The 13,526-nt window shown below is 50.4% G+C and overlaps 1 pseudogene across 1 annotated transcript; it reads left to right on the top strand.

The window, feature by feature from the left end:
• The first annotated feature begins 2,655 nt into the window (after positions 1-2,655).
• On the top strand, positions 2,656-13,321 carry LOC150021171 (uncharacterized; annotated as a pseudogene). The gene is made up of 4 exons (XR_016510736.1): positions 2,656-3,743; positions 7,048-7,336; positions 8,274-8,592; positions 10,632-13,321. The product of XR_016510736.1 is annotated as an uncharacterized LOC150021171 (transcript).
• The last annotated feature ends 205 nt before the right edge of the window (positions 13,322-13,526 follow it).

The raw sequence follows: 13,526 nt of genomic DNA, 5'->3' as shown, positions 1-13,526 counted from the left end.
GGAGGAGATGACTAAGCTCTGTGTTAAGGGACGCTTAGGAGAAACAGCTGGAAAAGGGGTCCCAGGGAGGAACACACATGTTTGGGTCTTTAGTTTTGATCTTTGTTATTTTTGGAGTCCTGCATGGTTTCATCCCCCACTGGCCTAGAAAACTGCGTCATTCAACAGACACCTGCACAGTGGGAAGCCTTGAAACCACTCACTGAGATTAGGAACAAATAGTAAGGGATAAAGATCATGCCTGACCCTGCTTAGAGGAAGGGAAAACTGGGCAGGAGACCAGAGAGGAGGCGCCTGTAGGCTGAGGGGTGAATCCCAGAAAATGAGAGTGGGGGAGAGGGTGAAAGCCAGGAAAGCAGACAAATCCTCGAAGTCTAGTCTCAGCACTGCTGTGGAATCCCTTGGTTTCCAGAACAGACAGGGTTGGGCTGTCAAAAGCTCTCCTTCAACATTTTTAAAAATGCTAACACAGCATCTATTGGTAGCATTCCTTAAGCTCTTCCGGCTGGAGGAGCAGAAAAACCTGTACGTGCAAAGCTGGGGAAAATTGTTGTGGAAGTTAATCCTTCACTAAAATGTGCCCTGAGCAGGAACAATGCATTGGATGAAGAAAGTCTCAAAGAACCTGCCAACCATTATAAATAAGTTATTTTTAAAATTTAAAAGAAATATTTACTTACTGACCATGAACTGTATATAATAGTCCTTGATGCTGGGAATGGGTAGGGCAGTTCAATGAACCCTGAGTTAGAGTTCCCATTAATGTGTCCAAACTTTTCACCTTTGCTAGGGGTTCAAGGTCTTTTAACCAATCCTTATAACTTCTCTTAAAAACTCTTTTCTCTGATTTGGGGTGCTTTAAATGACCACCAGGGAAGCCCAAATACTTAGGTTGGCATTTTTAGCTAGAGACAAAGGTAAGGGTCAGGACAGCAGCCGTTTAAATTGCCAGGCCCTGTAGCCAGCCCTAGCAGGTAAGCACAAAGGATTCACCCCCTCCTGGCCCTTTTATACCACACTCAGCTGGGCCAGAACTGAAGGGATTTTTTCCCACCTGTCGCCCCCCACCCCATGACGGTGGAACCTGAAGCCCAAGAGGGCGTCTGCCAGAGGATGCCATGAACTCACAGTCCCTCTTACAGCCTGGGCCGGGTAACATGGCGTCCACTCTTCTCAGAGCCCTGAAAGCAAGCAGGAGTGAGAGAGTCAGTCTGGCCACGGACAACAAGTGGCAGGAGCTGAGAGTGTAAGTGGCTCCTAAGTCCTCATTCCCAAAGACTCCATCTGGTGTCAGGGTCTACAGAACTCAAGACCTGACGAAGAGTGAAGACGAAATGAGGAAATGTTCCTTCTTGCTATGCTCCCCTTTGTTTCTTTGGCCAGTCTGCCCATGGGTCAGTGAGATTTGTGGCTGAGAAAATTCTTAGCCTATCTCTGGAGGGATGTGTGGGTTTGAACCCAGGCTCTCTAGGTCATCACCAACTCCGTCCCACTCCTGGCTGTGGTCAGGGCAGGATTCTTGGGTTCAAGCGTCTGTGAGAGTGCCAGGCACCGCGAGGAGGGACCAACCAGGCTAAACTGGACGAATGGACTTGAGAGAAGGGGAAGGGGGAGGGGAGAAGAAAGGGTACAAGTTGGAAGGCGTAGTGTGGTCTGGACTTGGGGACGGGTATGTATGTGTGGACGTTATGAGAGTGTGTGTGAGAGATAGAGACACAGAGAGAGACGGATTTCTGAGAAAGAAAGAAATTAGGCTCCAAGGGCTGCTAGCTGAGTTCTTTTACTCCAGAACGCCTTGTCTGCAGCTGCCTTTCCTCCCTGCTCATGGGACAAACCGCGGAAGCCTTCCCTGTGCACCGGATGCTTGCCAATCAGCCCAGCAAAGCTGGGTCCACTAGGTCTGCCCCGAGGTCTCGTGCAGCGCAACGCCCCTTCCCCACAGTCGTGGGGAATGGAAGCATAATCAAGACCTACTCACTTCCAAGAGCAGATCCACCCAGCTTTAGGAAAGGAGGGGGGAAGAGGCTCAAGAGGAGAGAAGAGAATCCATGCTTGGATCAGAGCGCATGAGCAATAGAAGCAGGACATGCTGGGGGGATAAGGGGGATGAGGCCAGAGGAGGAGCGGGAGCAGTTTGTGTGTGTGTGTGTGTGTGTGTGTGTGTGTGTGTGTGTGTGTGTGTGTGTGTGTGTGTGTGTGTGTGTGTGTGTGTGTGTGTGTGTGTGTGTGTGTGTGTGTGTGTGTGTGTGTGGTGTGTCCGTCCGCGCGCTGCGAGACCTGTCATCGCTGACGTCGGGCCAGGCGGCAGGCCAATGGGCGACCTAGGCGATTGTTCCTCTCCGCGGGCCCTGGCTGTGGCCCCGAATTTCTATTCACTTCCTCATGCGCCCCACTGCTGTCTCTGCAGTACACAGGTTTCAAGTAGGCTTTAAAGACCGGGGTGGGAGTCCGGGGCGGGGGTGTGTGTGTCACAATCCAAAACTTGAGAGGGAAAAAAAAAAACTTTGCAGAAGTTTTTTTTTCTGGTTGTTCTTTCCCCTCCACGCTGTCAGGTGACGGTGGCCTGAACGGGCCGACATAGAGAGCTCCGGGGAGTCAGCCCGGATGCCGCAGGCCATCCACTCCCAGCGGAGCTGGGCGCCGAAATTAGTATATATGGCCCAAGCGCTTCAGCACCAACATCAACACCTACAACATTCTCACTGCCCTCACCCCCACTACCGCGCAGGGCACTGGAACCCTGAGCGCCCTAGGGAGTTGATCGCCGAAGCGCGTTTGGAGGCAGGTCGGACCTCCCTGGAGCAGAGCCCAGGAACTCCCAACAGTCCACAGACTCAGCTCTGCGCATCCCACCGTCCCTTCCGCTTGCCGCGCCGCCATCATCTCTCCCTCTCAGGCTCATGGAGCGGCAGGGGGCTCTATTCAACAGTCACCAAGCCCAACCTCTGCGGAGGCGCTTGGCCTCGCTAGGTCTACCCAGTTTGCTGCCGCCGCCATCTGGCTCCAGGTCTCGGCGCTGAAGGCAGAGGCCGTGGTGCGGCTGGGCTGGGCCTGCCCCCCGGTGCCAGGTGGAACGCTTGGCTCAAGCAACCCGTTCTCACACTCGCTATTTGTCTCGACAACAGGTAGTAGCTTCGGACACCATGGCCCCCAGCTCGCTGCAGCCTCCAGCCCCTCGGTGTTCCCTGGCCTTCAAGAACAGCCTCCCCAGGCCTCCGCCAGCGGCACTTTGAACGGACTTCTACGTCTGGGGCTCCCCGGAGAAATGTACGCGCGGTCTGAACCCTTCGCGCAGGGACCCGTGGCCCGCAGCGACGCCCTGGCAGCTGCCGCGGCCCTGCACGGCTATCGGGGCATGAACCTGACAGTGAATCTCGCCGCGCCCCATGGTCCCGGCGCCTTCTTCCGCTACATGCGTCAGCCCATCAAACAGGAGCTCATCTGCAAGTGGCTGGCGGCCGAGGGCCCTGCGCCCGGGCTCCTCTGCTCCAAAACGTTCAGCACCATGCACGAGCTGGTCACGCACGTCACAGTGGAGCATGTCGGCGGCCCGGAGCAGGCCAACCACATCTGCTTCTGGGAGGAGTGTCCGCGCCAGGGCAAGCCCTTTAAAGCCAAATACAAACTTGTTAATCACATCCGCGTGCATACGGGCGAGAAGCCCTTCCCCTGTCCTTTCCCGGGGTGTGGGAAGGTCTTTGCTAGATCAGAAAATCTCAAAATACACAAAAGAACTCACACAGGTCAGTATTCGGGACTATCTCACGCGAATCCTCTGGGGAAGCAGGCGGCCTCTTCCGGGATCTCAGGCTGGATTTCCTCAAGTTCCATCTGGGGAGAGGGGGGATATTTTGGTGTTTCCATGAGCCAAGGTCATAAAATATTAATTACTCCCTTCTATTAGAATCACAAAGGTTCCCAAAGCTGAGAGTAAGGAGGATGATACGGGATTTCTGCTCCAGGGAGCGAGGGTGAACATGCTTGAGTGTGCAAATGTGTGCTTGCTGCTGGTTGAATTTGATTTTAAGGTATTTAAAATGGCACGGTTTCCCAAAGTCTTAAAGACATAGGAACAATTAACTTTTCCCTTTTTCTTTGGCAAGCACTCCTCCAACCTAACAACCTGACCGCCACCTGAACTGAGGGCCATCAGGCCCTAGGCGCCTTCTTTAGGATTTGGGGCCAATCGCTGACTTTGGCCCTGTTTTGAAGTCTTGATGATTTGGCATTTGGGACGTTTGAGAAACTCTCCCTTCGGCTTTAGCAGAGATCCAAGGAAACTCATCCGCCTTGAATGTCATTTACCGAGCTGTTAAGTGGAATGGGGACATGTGTCAACCACATCTGTTAGTTCTAGTCAACAGAAAGAAAAGGAGCCAGGGCAAGAGCCAGCAAAGTTGAACTTCTCTGGCCAGAAGCAACTCTAATTAATGCAATTGCAGGGAGAAAGTTTTCACACTTCCCAGAAAAGCCTGTGAAGTTACATTAATTAGTTTAGCAGCCAGATGTTTGTACTCTACTTAGCTAGAGTTTTCTTGCCCCCACCCCCAAGTTTGAGAAGTGAACATCTCCCCTCCCTTGTTTGTTTTTGTGAGTTTCTTTTTGCAGTGGAGGTGGAGGGGTCCAGGAGTGGTATGGAGACGGGTGGCGAGACCAGGGAATAAAGTAAGTTCTAGCTTGGTGCCCCACTTCAACTCCCTGGCCTCTGCTTTACTCACCTCTATTATTGGTGAAAATATTGGCAATTATTAGAACCAAAGAACTCTCCCAGGCTGGCATTGCCCGGGAAAGAAGCTTGATAAATCCCGCATTCTCCCACAAACCCTGCAATCTTGGGGAAGGTCGGTGGCCAGGACACCGGCACACGCGGAGGCCAGACCAAAGTCCACTTTTAGTATCCCACTGATTTCCGGGGCATGTCTGGAAACTTATGTTTTCCGGAGCTGTTTGTCTGGAAACTTACGTTTTCCGGAGCTGTTTCCAGGATGCCTCCCCTTCCCAAGCATTTTGAGCATTTGTCTCTCTCGCCCCCACCTCAGAGTTTCAGAGCCGGAAGGGGGGAGGGTGCAGAAAGAGGTGAAGTACTGATCACTGCACACAGGGCTGGTACACCCTATAAGCTGCCGTTCCACACCGCATAGGTAGACACGCAGCCCTGAGCCAGAGAAGAAACTCATTTTTAATGACAGGGGAGTTTTAAACAAACAAACTTGTACTGCTCTTTGCCGGCCTACTGTTTGAAGTCTGTGAAGCAGAAAATGGTTAAATTCTCAGTGCAATCGACCTACAGCAGAGAAGCACTTTCAGTGTGCCCGGGCTGGCTCAGGTTTACTTCTATTCAGAACAGAATTTTAAGTGCATCTTTTCACTGGCAGTCCTGATTCATTATCGCTGAAGTTTTAAAAAAAAAATCGACAGAGCCTCGCTTGATCTGCTCAGGTGTTTTTTTCAAACCCCCTTCCTAAATAATGAAAGGGGGGGAACAAAATGTTTCTCAAATGGCAATAGACCTCACTACAAATTATTCATGAAGACAGTTCTCGATTCAACAGGAAAATAATTGCCTTTTCAAATATTAATGGCGTTTCATTTCCTCGAATCGCGGAAGTGGCGAACAGGAGCTGATGATTTCTCTGGAGTTAAAATTGTTTAGATCTGAATCCCGGGCCTGGCTTCGGAGGCGGTTCCCCCAAAGCCCACGCCGAAAGCTTTCACTTTGTGCCGGTCACAGCAGTCCCAGAACAATGATGCAGCCGCGAGGGATACTCGGGCCAGCAGCCGCACTCTGGCCTGTCCCCGCCACCTGGCGCCCTTCTCGGGTCCCCTGCGCTGCGGCCTCACCCCACCATACGAGGCAGTGGGTAGAGAAAGGCAGGGCTGGGGATCTGTGGTAGAGAAGAGACCGCGCCTGGGAGGGTCGCTGCGATGACCCGGCTCAGCCACAAGTGCGAGAAAATGGCGCTAGCGAACTGCCCCGCCGCTGCCGAACTTTGTTCGGCAGCTTGTCTCGGGGCTGGGGAAGGGCGCGTCTTGTAGTTAGGCTTCTGGGAGGAGACTTCCCGGCCTTTCGCGACTCAGCCCCAAGACCAGGCTGCTCGGGGCGGGCGGCACGGCTCTGGACCAACCCTGCCTCTCTACATCCACCCACGGGCTCAGGGCCCAGACTTGGTGGGAGGCAGTGTGTTAAGGGTGCGGGTATGGAGGTAGTGTTAGACTAGGAGACCCGGGCGCCTTCAGCAACCGAGGAGAGTCCGCAAGGGCGCGGGGGCCGCGCTTCACTTGGCTTCCCAGAGGTTTCGGAACTTCCAGGCTTCCCAAATTACCTTCAGTGCCCAGCTTTTCCCCGCCTCTGCTCCTCGTCTGGAACGAAATTATCAGTTGTTTTACGTGAATGTCCAACGAACGAGGCGCTCACAAGACGGGATAAGTGTAAGGGGTGATATTGGGGAAGCAGTCAATCTTAAATTCCATTCCTTCTCTGTTTTAGCATATCTTGTTTTCTTTTTCAGGCCCTGAATTGCATGGTTTTGTAAGATTTTTAGAAAGAAAAGAAGGAAGAAGAAAAGTTGTTAGTCTGGAAGATAGTAACAGGGATTAGAAGGAAGAAAATGAGGGGCAAATAGAGACACTGATTTATTCTGCATGTTTATTCATTTATTTTATAAAATGGTACCGGTGTCCGAGAAACGGCAGGTTCCAGAACTGCTCAGTGTTCTACTGTACTCATAATAGTCCTGCAGGAGGAGGGCGCAGCGACCGGCTCACAAACCTCTGCCGCTCGGAGGCGAGAGTGGTGCACCAACCTCTGGCTCAACCTGAGCTTCCGCAGGGTTCGGTAATATGGGCTTTGTTTGTTCAAACCTGTCCCCAAGGCGCCCATCTTTCCTGGAAGTCGCGGGAGATGCGACCACAAAGGCAACAGTTCTCCAGTCGTGCCCTTCTTTCTCCTCAGCCAGAAGCTTGGTAGGGGTTCCCTCTACCCAGGGTGCCCAGCGACATCCAATTGTTTATAAAGTGCCTAGACACTTCCTCCCCTCCGTCCCGCAGCAACTGCAGCTCCAGCAGAAACCTGGGCTTCCGGGTTCTCGGGGTTCTTTCCTCCCTCACACGCCTGTGGATCCAGCCGGCGGTGAGCTCCCGGATTGGAGCTCGGTCCTCCGCCAGTATTTCCACCCTAGTGCGCTCGCTCGCGCCTTCCCGCGACTCCACAGGGCATAGCACCAGGAGCCGAGTCCCTCGCGGGTCTACCCCCGCTGTCCGCTGGCCCTTGGTCTGCGGGGACGGACTTGGCCTGACTGCAGCAGCTGCGCTCATACCGAAGCCGCCATGCTCAAGTGTGCGATTGCGTGATACACCACGGAGCACGCTCGTCCCGGGCAGATCCTGCCGCGCCCGCCTCTCCACTGAGGCTGGCGGGGCCAGACTCCCGGGAGTGGTGGTCCGGAGTGGCCAGTCAACCTCTCAGTCAGTTGGGACTGGGAGAGCTGGCTGCTCGCGGCAACTTCTCCAGGAGGCCGCTGGAGCAGTGTAATAAAATAGTATTGGTGGCGCTGGTAGGTAGCGGGATCCCGGACGGTTCCGGCAAGGTTTGAGGAATGCTGCTAAACGTTTGCCCTCAGGGGGTCGAAGGGAAGGGGGAGGGGGCTCTATTTCCTGTAAAAATCGCCTCTGAAGTGAATCATTGCTCAGAATACCTTTCTCTACAGCACGCATACACATTATGCACATTCCGTGTGCATCGGCTGCGCATCCTTAAATTATCCCATCGCCTTGGCGTTTAGACAAAACCTACTTTAGGAAACAATTTGGGCCAGGAATAGGGTATGTGAGGGGTGGACCCCGAGGCAGAAAACAGACGTTTGGTTGGAACAACAACTTTAAATTGAGTAGATGAGAGCTCCTCAATCAACTCTATTCTCTGGGCAGAGGAACTTGGCTCCAAGAGGAGAAAATTTGGAGGAAAACAATTGGAATAGATCGGGATTTTTCAGGGTGGACACTCATCTAAGATGGAGTCTTTCTCGCTCCTCCTCCATACCCTCCCCCCCAGGCCCAGGCAGAAGAGGGGGAGGGGTGGAGGTCTGCAGGAGGCCGCTCAAGGGGCGCCCTCCGAGCCAGAAAAGGAGTGCCGGGCCTGTGGAGCCTAACACAAAGGTTTCTGAAAATCTTGACTGGTTCTTTTCCACATAATGGAAAAGAGCTCGGGGGAGGTTTGTGAGGCCGAGCCGAGACGCGGCTCACATGAACTAATGTCTCTGCGTTCCCTCCACCAGGGGAGAAGCCCTTCAGGTGCGAGTTCGAGGGCTGCGAGCGGCGCTTCGCCAACAGCAGCGACCGCAAGAAGCACTCGCACGTGCACACGAGCGACAAGCCATACACGTGCAAAGTGCGCGGCTGCGACAAGTGCTACACGCACCCCAGCTCGCTTCGTAAACACATGAAGGTGCACGGGCGCTCACCGCCGCCTCCTAGCTCTGGCTTCGACTCCACCACTCCATCTGCCTTGGCGTCCCCTTCCTCGGACTTCGGCCGCGAGCCCCGGGTGGCCTCCTCGGCGGCGGTGGCGGCGCGTGGCGCCGAACTGAGCGAATGGTACGTGTGTCAAGGCCCTGGCCGGTTCGCCACTGTCCCTGCCGCGTCCCCAAGCCCTGCGCAAGTCAGCACTTGGCCCTGCCGCTGCCGCCGCCGGTGTTAAGGGCCGCTGCTGTGGTTGCTGCTCTGCACACACTGAGTGCTAGTCTATGACCGGTCCTTGAGGCTTGAAGAAGTGAAGAAGGAAGGAAGGGAAAGAGGGAGAGAGTGAGGGAGGGAGAAGGGAAGGAGGAGGGAGGGAGAAAGTGGGAGGGAGGAAGGAAGGAAGGCCACAACTAATAATTGGACCTCACTGAAGATACTGATAAATGTCCAATATTTTAAATGTAAATATGGTACTCATGTTTTCTAGTCACACCCAATATCCCACCACCACACACACACAGACACCGTCATGACTGGGTAGCATGAAACTAGTGTTGGGGTAAAGACAAGCAGAAAGAAAAATATATATTAGGAGAGTTTATGTGCAATCTTGGAAAGTTCAGGTGGCAAAACTAAGACCACAGAGTCCTTGAGTGGTTCAGAGAATGGGAACTGTTCTCCAGGTGTGGGCAGCTGGGATTGCCACGCCCCACTCCTTTTCCAGCTCCCAGTTGGAACCTCGGTCCGAAGTTCAGATCATTTATATCTTACCTCCTATTTCCTTTCACTTTTGCTTCCTCACAATTCCCCATCACTCAGCTATTCTTTGAAACAAAAATACACGAGTTTCAGATCCAGATATGTCCAACTATTTCTATAAAGGCGATAAGAGGGTTTCAGCATCACCCCAGTCCATGCCCCTTCCCCATGGACTGGCCCAAGTGCACAGATAGATCTGACTAGTTGTCTGCCTGCTTCATATATATACCACTGTATATGCTTGGAGTAGGAGGTGAAAATACAGGCAAAAGAGTGCTAGAGGGCTTTTAAGATTCAATGCTCTGAGGCTTCCCCAGACCGATCACCCTCCCCTCACCTCCCACCCTTGTCTGGTCTCTGCCTGTGGAATCTTGTGGCTCCCTGGCTGGTGGAAGTGCAATGAGCCAATGACGTCACTGAGCACAAGGTCTCTACTGCAAAGGGATCCTACCTAGGCGACAGTGTCTGGATAAATCGTGTCAATTCTGTGATGGTCAAAAAGCACAATGTTGGTCTTTTTTTTTTTTTAAGGATGAAGAAGGGGGAAAGAGATGAACTGCAATAATAAATGTTTTAAATGGGTCTAAACTGAATGTGTATTTTATGTGCTGGGTACTCAGTTTCCAGAAAGAGAACCAAATGTTGGGGGCAGGGGAGAAGAAAGCCTTTGCAATTGTTGACAAGAATGAAAAATTGAAGCCTATTTTCCAGTCTGCCACCTTTGGGGAGGATGGGGTTTCCCAGAAATCTTTGTTGAGATTTGGAGGAATAAGGAAAGAAGAAGGGGGGTGGTGGACAATCTTGAGCAGACTCATCCCAGCCCCTAAGACTTTGGATATAAATAGGGTTATGATATTCCCACCTAGGGGGAGTCCCTGAAGAGCTTAATTTTAAAAGCTGAACCCAGCAAACCAGCCCTGGCCTTGCCACTCTGCTGGGTTTTCTGCTCTCTCCTCTTCATGTATATTAGACAATTATCACTCTTGCCCAGCAGCCCCACAGTTCCATCAGATAATGTCCGAACTGTAGTGGGACTATTTTCATTACCCTTAATTAAAAAGCAAACAAACAAAAAACAAAACAAAACCAGAATCTTCCCAACACATCTTTAGTGTCCTTGTGGAAGGGGGACTATGATTCCCTCTTAGCCTCACTACATTAGAGCTCAGAGACTGCTTGGTCAAGGGCTGGGAGGGCAGCAAACCTGGTTCCCTGGCCAAGGTGCAGAGGGCATCTGATCTGGGGAATTTGCATCTTCTGACAATGTTTAAAAATTATCCCATCCCCAAATTGGATTCGTTTCTTTCTCTTCTATTTCTAGACCCCACTTCTCCTTCCATCCCCATCCAAAGTAATAAAATAAAAATGTTTGGTCGGTCACTAATCGCCTTTAATTTTTCATTTGCTTGTTACAGATGTCCACCGCGTTGCTCGCAAGGTAATCTCGCCCCGGCGCAGCTGAGATCCCGCATCTCACGCCTGCGACATCAAAGGGCTCGCGCACAAAGCAATGTTTCTTCGCCGCGGTGCATCTTCATGGTAAGTTAGGATTTCTATGGCAATGGGCAAGTCGCACTGAAATCCTGAAAGGCCGAGCCTGGAGCCTGTCCAGGCTTTTCATTAAGGACATAATATTTACGTCTAACAGGCCTTTTTTCCTGTGTATACAAGTATATATTTTTGTTTGACGCGGACTAAATCATTTTCATTTAATTTCCGGTAAACAAAACCCACGCGAATGGGCACTTGTTCCCGATCATAATAAAAATGGATAATAATGTGAGGGAAGAAAAAGGCCGCTTGAATCGCCGCTCAGCCCCCTTTGTTTCTGCTTTCTGCGGTGATCAGAGGGCGCATTTGGGTTTGATGGCGAGTTTCTAAAGGCGAGGAAATGGTTTGTAAGAGGGGAAAGAAAAGGAGAAAGGTCTAATCAAGCTCGGGTTGTTCAAAGAGTTGGGTTTTGGGGTTGAAAGTGTGAGTTTGGCGGTGCATCAGCATGCCGCGTTAGGCTCGCCATGGAAATGCGCGCGGGGAGCGGCCGCTTCAAAGGCGGCACACTTCACTGCAGACACTCTATTAAGATACATTCGCGCTGACCTTTGCTTCCACGCCATTTAATACTGTCACTACGTTCTCCAGTGTATACTTTCCCCCTTAGGACTTGCTTCGCCAACGTTTAGGGGTTCATTCTGCATTTTAATGTAGGTGAGCACTTTGGCGCCAGGAACACTTGCAGGAAAGGGAGGAGCCGGACTCCGTACACCTTGGCTGCTCCTCAAAGAGGCTCCAAGGTTAGGAGTAAATAACTTTAGGGCTACCTCAGAAGCTGAACAAATGAGCATCCCCAGACTGGTTTTGTGCAAAGCACCTCCCTGCATCTTGATCAAGGTGGAGGCATGAATTTGAGCGGGGTTTTCAGGGCAAGAGAGCCACCCTGGATGAGTCTGGAAAGTTCAAACTGGCTTTCGGACATTTCCACTATGGCCTCCAGCACAGCACATTCAGCTTCACTATCCCAGAAGCCTTTCTGGGCCCCCCAAACTGCTTCTCCCTCGAGTGGTTGTATGGTACCCCTCAGGCCTAGGCTGGCCCTGGGCACGAGCTCAAGAGCACAAGGCCAAGGGAATAGGGAAGATAGCAGGAAAGTTAGAAGTCCATGTTCCCTTAATTGTCATGTTGTTTATTTTATCCAAGTACCCTAGTGAATAGGGGAAAAATAAACATGGTGGAAAAAAATCAAACAGTGGAGTCTTCTTTAGTGCCAGTCCTTGTGGTTGAATAAAAAGGATGGTCCGCTTTCTATTGAATTGAGAAATCTTTGAAGTGGGAGTTATTATCTGAGACATTCCTGCTTGTCGTCCTAACAACGCTGATGAAACGTAAAAGGTTCTTTGTCAGCGATTTGTTCTACTCTCTGTCAAACTCCGTCTGCCCTGTTAGTTTCAAACCGTTTCTAAAGAGATAAAAATCAAACTTCTTTAAAAAAAAAAAAGACATGCACACTAACTAATAACTTTAGAACTAAGTCCTGCTAAGGGGGAAACAAAAGTAATGCAGAGACGTCAGGTCCAAGGCCTGTGGAGGTGTGCAGATGTTGAGGGGCCCTTTGCAAAGTCTCTGACACATGCATGTAGGCTTCTGCATGCTCTGTCTTGCTCTCAATCAGTCCACATCAGGTCACCTGAGCCTCCTATGGGGACTCCCCAAGCTCCCAATATTCTTGCTCAGGATCCTTGGAACCTAAGGCTGCCAAGTTATTGTCAGTATTTCCTACTCCTTAAAAGACAATCTCTGCTAAAAATAGAATCATTCTGTATTTTTTTTCTCACTAGCAGCAATCAGCAAGCTTTTTCTGTCATTAATAGAAAGGAGAGTGGCTTAAGAGAGAGAGACATTTTTATAATTTCCTCTTTTCTTTAGAATCTTAGCGGTTGGAGTTCAGAAGATTCAGTTTACAAGATAGTTACCCCAGAATGCATGCATGCAAATGCCCCCCCCATGCACATATGCAGTTCTTCATGTTATATTGTGCCCAGGAAAATAACTTTCACCCTGTCCAGCTTTTCCCAAACCTCCTTCATGTGGTTTTAGAGGTGGTTTAAATAAAGAAGGATGTTCCAGTCTTTCTACTCCATGTGTGCTGACTAAATGATTTGTTAAGTTTTCCCCAAGCTGTAAACCATGCTGCTATTGTAGTTGCAGCAAAATCTTGTATCTTATATTGATTTTTAGTTTCTCACTCAAGGCCCCCATATGTTTATTTATATTGCTAATTTATGGGAAAATGTAATGATTACAATAAATGTGAATTATACAGACAGGCAAATGTTTTGTAATCATAATTCACACACGCAAAGACCTGACTGAAACCTTAGACTGTTTAGTACCCTCTCTACCCATGCTGTTCGTGATTTATCATCTGTCCCTTTAGCATCCTAAATTATGAACTAACTGGAAAGAAGAAAAGTTGTTATGTAGTATTTGATTGAAATTGATTGTTAAATGAAGACACAGTTAAAAGTGGTGGCTTAATCTTGCTGTAAATATGTAAAAATAAATTTAAAAATTAAAATGTGATTGTTTTTCCCTCCAAAGACTTTTGTGTACATGGAGCTCCATTTTGCTATTTTCTTTGGAAATAAAGAATGTGATGTTTTTCTTCCTCTTTTGAGTCTGAGTGTCTCGTTATTGCTTCATCATCCTGGGAGATTTGGGGCCCTCCCACAGTGTCCAGTCCTCTTCCCTGCCTTCCCTCACGGCTTCACAGAAACACCTCTGAAGACTAATTGTTCAGCATTAAAAAAACCGGA

This window comes from Furipterus horrens, unplaced genomic scaffold (genome assembly GCF_987537825.1).
Source record: "Furipterus horrens unplaced genomic scaffold, mFurHor1.1.pri manual_scaffold_1, whole genome shotgun sequence".
NCBI lineage: Eukaryota > Metazoa > Chordata > Mammalia > Chiroptera > Furipteridae > Furipterus > Furipterus horrens.
The sequence above is the reverse complement of the archived record's forward strand: the minus strand, read 5'-3'. Positions and strand labels throughout refer to the sequence as shown.